This window comes from Cebus imitator, unplaced genomic scaffold (assembly GCF_001604975.1).
Source record: "Cebus imitator isolate Cc_AM_T3 unplaced genomic scaffold, Cebus_imitator-1.0 Scaffold76, whole genome shotgun sequence".
Lineage (NCBI taxonomy): Eukaryota > Metazoa > Chordata > Mammalia > Primates > Cebidae > Cebus > Cebus imitator.
The window spans coordinates 10,016,864-10,022,863 of NW_016107391.1; positions in this window are offsets into that span (position 1 = coordinate 10,016,864).

Here is a 6,000-nt window from a genome sequence, read left to right on the forward strand (position 1 = left end):
GAGGCGGACTACTTGAGAGGCGCAAACCTAGGGCAGTCCAAGGAGGGGAGGGGCCCTTCAGGGTAGAATGTGGGTGTCTCTGTGGGAGGCAAGATGCTGCTATCTGTTCAGCTGGGAGAGAAACAAGTGGTGTGTGGTAGTGGTGTGTAAATGGGAGTGTGGTGCGTTTGGGGTGTCTGAATCCATTAGCGCACCAGCCATTGGGCTGTTCTCCATCACTCTGTGGTGCAGGAGGTTTCTGCTCAGCCCTATGCAGAGTTGGACTCCAAGTAGACAAAGGTGGAAGGGCCAGCAGGAGAACTAGTCCCTGCATGGTCTCTCTGAGGTCTGTAGGCCAGAAGCTCCCCAGGACTTAGACCCTACTAATTGGGGTAGAAAGTGGGAGGCAGCCATCCCTTTCACTGACTGTCCTGAGAGCTGGGTGTACAGCATGGCCTGTGGTCAGAGGTCCCTTAGCTGGACTCCAAGAGTCCTAGTGAATGTAAACAGTGCAGAGCTTTGCTGAGGGGAAGGGATCCTCAAGGGTCTGCATAAGCTTCCACCCAATGCATCTCACAGTGGATTCCTGAAACTCCTCTTTCGACATTGCTTGCTTCCCCCAGTTTTATACCCTCAAAACTGCCCACACTGCTTGCCTCCATCCTGAAATTCCCTCATTACCCATTTACTTCTGTCAGGGGGAATGTGAAGTGGTCCTCCTGAATATGACCTTCCTGGCCCCTCAGTCTCTGGGTAGTGTAATCCATCTCGAAAGGCTTCTGTTACAGGGTTGGGGGTGAAGGCAGGGTAGGGACTCTGGAGGACGTTTTTTAGAATCTGGTCCATTGACTTCCCCATTGCATTGTGCAGTGTCTGGACAGATTGGAATGATACAGGATCCAGGTCCAGGCCAGTCATCCCTCACATGGGCTCGTGATGACATCCTTGACTTAAGAGAACATCAGGTTTACTTCTGACTGTGCCTTCACACAGGGAAGATACCAGGGTCAGGCTGTGTACCTGGAGTTTGGGGGTGGCCCTTGTTAGGGGCCATAGTATGAACCCACTCCTAAGGTACCCTGAATTCTAGGCAGCAGGTCAGACAAGCTGCAGCTTCTGTGGCTTCTCCAGCTCTCCCAAAACTTCTTTATTTGAAGCCCTCAGATTTCCTTTTCCCCTGTAATGGCCTTAGTCTGGGAGATTGCTGTATTCCTGAGACCCTATCATGCTGGAGTACCAAGTCCTAGGGCAGCCACAGGGTCTGGAAGCCTTCTTCAAGGTGGGGATGTGTTGTGGACAGGTCACACCTTACCTCTGACCTGGTGGCCTTCACGTATTTACTGTACACCCACCAGGCGCCTGTGCTGCTGGGAATAACCAGACTGCTTATTTCATGCATTCTTCTTCTGTGCATAAATACATATTGAGTGCTTTCCATATGCCAAGTCCTGCTCAGGGCTGGGTCAAGGCATCCATAAGGGCAGGGGCTGTGTCTCTCTTATTTATTTATGTCGCTCCAGCACCCCGCAGAGAACTTGGCACACAGAAGGCATTAGAAAACATTTGCTATTAACAACACCACTGTTAATAGGAATTATTATCTTAGCTTACCTCTTGGACATGACCCAGAGGGAGGCAGGACGGGCATGAGGGGGCTTAGGAAGGTGAAGAATTCTGCTCCTGCTGCCTTCGAGTCCACACCCAGTGGTTCGGCATGATGCCCAGGCCTTCTGTGTGCGGCCAAGTCTGTCCAAGGCCAGGGAAAGTCACAGTGCTTTTTCCTCAATGGGTAGGCAGGGCTGGCAGGCTCCAGCAGAAGCAGACACCCTTGGGAATACTGCTTGGCCTAAGCCTAGAATGAGAGGGAAGGATTGGGATAGGAACAAGGGCAAGGTCAACCTGGAGGACAGTCCAGGAGAGTGCCCAGGTTGATGTAGCCCTGAGTGGGGAGGTGGGGTGGAGCTAATGCGGCAGCCCATATTTGAGGATACTTTCCCGTGGGGCCGTTGGGGCTAGCCAGAGAGCTCAGCTTCTGACCTAGCTCAGGCCTGGCCTAGTGGCCTCAGGTCTCTAGGTAGAGTCTGCTCCATTCAGACTCAGCTCCTTGAGGCCAAGACATCGATCCTTCAAGGCTCAGAGCCCTTTCCCCAACCAAGAGCCTGGATTCCAAGGGAATCTAAAGCCTTGCTTGAGAGTCCCTTCTTCCTGGAATGCCCAGTCCACAATACTGAGCACTCCAGGGCCTTAGCAAGAAGCCAGAGAGAACTGTGATGCCCCTGTTTCAGTGTGACTTGTCTGGCCCAGCTCTACCCAGGGGTCTGCTCTCCTAGAAGGCTAATGGTCAAGGCCAGGAGCCCTAGTGGTGGAGAGGAAGCAGTCGATAGTAGGGCAGAGCTGGATAGAGGGGGCTGTGTGGGCCTCCTGCAGGGCTAGAACTGAGCCTTAGAGTGATAGAGAGTTAAGGTAGGCCCACCCTAAGCAGGGGTCAGGGATCTGGAAGGGGTAGAGGGAGCCAGGGGCATGGGCACTGGGCAACATCCAAAAGGAAGGTCTGAGACAGTACAGCCTGTAAGGTGGGCTGGGGTCTGATGCCTAGCATATCTTGGAAGGACAGGACTCAGTCAAACAGGCAACAAAACTGGTCTTGGAGCTGTGGTTGGTTCAGCAGAACACACGGGAGGACATGCCTATGGCAAAGGGCGTTTCCCAGCTCTAGTTTTGTGCCATTTAATCCCTCAACAAACACTTATTGAGTGCCTGCTATGTGTCCAGCCCAGACCTCATCAACTAACCTGGGGGCGTGGTGGGGATTCTCCAAGCTGCCACACCTCTCTGGGGGCTGAGATGCTGGAGGCTCCAGAGGGGGCCAGTCTCCAAGGATCCAAACAGGGACAAAGCTGACTCTGCCAACTGGCCAGTAACTCTGCCCGGTTACTGGCCCTGAACCAGATTCCAGGGCAGACACAAAAGCAGAACCAACTCTCTTAAGGAAACTGAGCCTGGGAGAGGGTGTGTGACCACCACACACTCTCAGTTTCAAGTGGTAGGTCTGGGGTTTTAGACCCTATGTTGGTGCCTTTGTGCCATGCCCCTTGCCTCAGGGTCAGATGTGTCTTAGCCAGACCTGCAGTCCCTGTCAGCACCCCTGTCAGACCTGCTCTGTCTCTGTTTTCACAGAGAAAACCAGTCTTCTCTGGGACCCAACAAAGGGTCTGCCAGGAAGTAGGGCAGGGACAGGTTTACCTATCTGGGCCCAGAGAGGCCCCAGCCCTGAGGCCTGGGAGTAGAAGGGTGTTGGGAGGAGTGGCATCTCACATAGGGGGAAGGCAGCCGACAGGTGGGAGAGCCAGAAGAGGCTCAGCCCAGCCCCAACTAGGAAGTGACAGAACAGGCTGCCCATGGTGGCAGTGAGGGCCATGTGACAGAGCCTTTCACAACTGAGGCCTCAGGAAGGCAGCTTGGAAAAACACCACAGCCTCGCCCCTGCCTCAAGGAGACCCCCATCTTTTCACCCCTCCCACTTCTCATTCAAGCCAGGGGGTGCAGACAGCCTGCCTGCCATCCCCTAGTCTCCCCCCAGCATCAGATGTCCCAAGTCTACCTGTAGTCCATAAATAGAGGCCCAACCCGGGTGTCTTTAGGTTTCCAGTTTCTCCTGAGAGCTGGACGCTTCCCTTAGCTTTGCCTCCTGGTGTCTGTGGGGAGAAGGTGCCTCCATTTACAAATCAGCTCCTCCAGGCAGAGCAGCAGAGGGATCCGGGAGCAACTGCATGGTGCACTCATTCTACCCCCAGGATAAAGAATGTCTTGGCCATGGCCTGACCATCACTGTGTCTGTATGAAAACAGGGGTATAAAATCCTTTCCTTCTCAGCCCGAGAAAGAGAGAGAGAGAGAGACGCCGCTGTGAGGTGCAGGTAAGGCTTAAGCAAAAGTGCAGGGATGACAAGGAGACAGGCATGGATGCAGCCCAGAAATCCAGTTAACTGGGGCTCCCCAGACATACACTGTCACTCATCTGTCAGCTGGGCCCTGGACTCATGGCCCAGCTTTAGCACATCCACAACCCACGCATCCACAGAAACTCAAACTTAACAGTGGCCTGGCCAGGACAGTCTGGTCTCAGGCCTGAGGCCCTTACTTCTAGAGCTGACATCCAGGGCTACTCAGAGGGCGGGAGGGGCCCAGGCTGCTTCCATATTGCTTCTTCCCTTTCTTCTTTCCTTTCTTCCTTTTTTTCCCCAAATACCAGCTAGAATGAGCTTGTAGCACTTTCATATTTCTAGGTTCCCAGTAAAATAAAAATGAAAGAAATATGAAAATAGTGTTTCCAGAATTATGGCATTTGCTACTTATGCTTTGTTTATTTATTCATCAGACATTTTTGAGAGCCTCCTATGTGTCAGGCACTGTTTTAGGCCTGAGTGTTGAACTATTAAGTCTTTTTTTTTTTTTTTTTTTTGAGACAGAGTTTCACTCTTGTTACCCCGGCTGGAGTGCAATGGCACCATCTCGTCTCACCGCAACCTCCGCCTCCTGGGTTCACGCAATTCTCCTGCCTCAGCCTCCTGAGTAGCTGGGACTACAGGCGTGTGCCACCATGCCCAGCTAATTTTTGTATTTTTAGTAGAGACGGGGTTTGACCATGTTGACCAGGATTGTCTCGATCTCTTGACCTCATGATCCACCTGCCTCGGCCTCCCAAAGTGCTGGGATTACAAGCGTGAGCCACCGCGCCCGGCCAAGTCTTATATATTTCTTTATTTATTGTTATTGTCTTTTAAAAAGAGATGGGGTCTTACTGTGTTGCCCAGGCTCGTCTTAAACTCCTGGGCACAAGCAATCCGGCTACTTCGGCCTCCCAAAATGCTGGGATTACAGGTGTGAACCACTGTGCCAGGCCTTAAGTCTTTATAATACACATTTAAAATGGATAGCCTCATTTGGAAATAACTTCGAAGATTTAAATTGCAGTCTTCCTGGTTCTTCTTCTCAGGAGGGACCCCCATAACCCCTGATGCCCATGATTTTCTCACTGGTTTAGATTAGGCCTCTGTCTCTTGATCCTGAAGGGTCATGGGGGCTGTGATTCAGATTGGCAGAGGTGGCAAAGCTCTCCTCAGGAGTCCAGCTAGCACAGGCCTGTCGCTAGTCTATCCTCCTCGCCCCATCCTTTCTATCTCTTACGATTGGCCCTCTCCCCTGCAGTGCCAACTCCTTTAGTCACTGATTGGTCTTGGTGAAGTGCACTGCCCAGTGGTGACTAAGCCACAGGTTGGCAGGGACTGTTCAGGCTGACCTCACCTCTGGGCCTGGCCATAGGACACCAGCTGTGGCCACCTGGTGTGAGCCTGGCTGCCTGTGTTGCTAGGAGAGTCGGGCAGAGCCATGTTGCCGAGTCCAGTAGCTGCCAGCTGGCCCAGAGGTCTGGGAATCCAGGTGCAGGGGGCCACAGGGATTAAAGTCGGAAAAGCCAGATCCGGGCCTGTGAGGGTGAAGCTGGGCTGAGGTTGCTGAAAGCTCCTGAGAGAATGGATTGGAGCAGGGCCCATGAGTCAGCCTCATGTCCTAGTTGGCTATTTTCTTGGCTCCTAAAAAAATCAAAATTCTTTCTCACTTCCCCTCCCAAGGCTAGGTCCATAGCTGTGTAGATCCAGGAGCAGCAGTGGGGAGTTGGAGGCAGAGCTTTCAGTGGGAACGGAGCTGAAATCCTCACACCTTGCATCTCTCATACCCACCCACAATGGTAAGAGCTTCTACAGGACTTGAGCTTCCACCAAGAGGATACCTGATCACGTTTGCGGCCTGTGAGATCACCATATTAATGGGAAGGTAGGCTTACTTAGGAACAGTGGAGGCTGTGCCTCTTCTGCAGGAGAAACCAGGAGCTCTAACAGAATGTATAAGAGAACTTCTATGCATGGAGAGTTAAACAAGAAGCTGTCTCATCCCAGGAAAGACGAAGAAAAAATGATGGATCTGGGCCTGTAGTGCCCACAGTGTTGGAAAAGGCCCCGCCTAA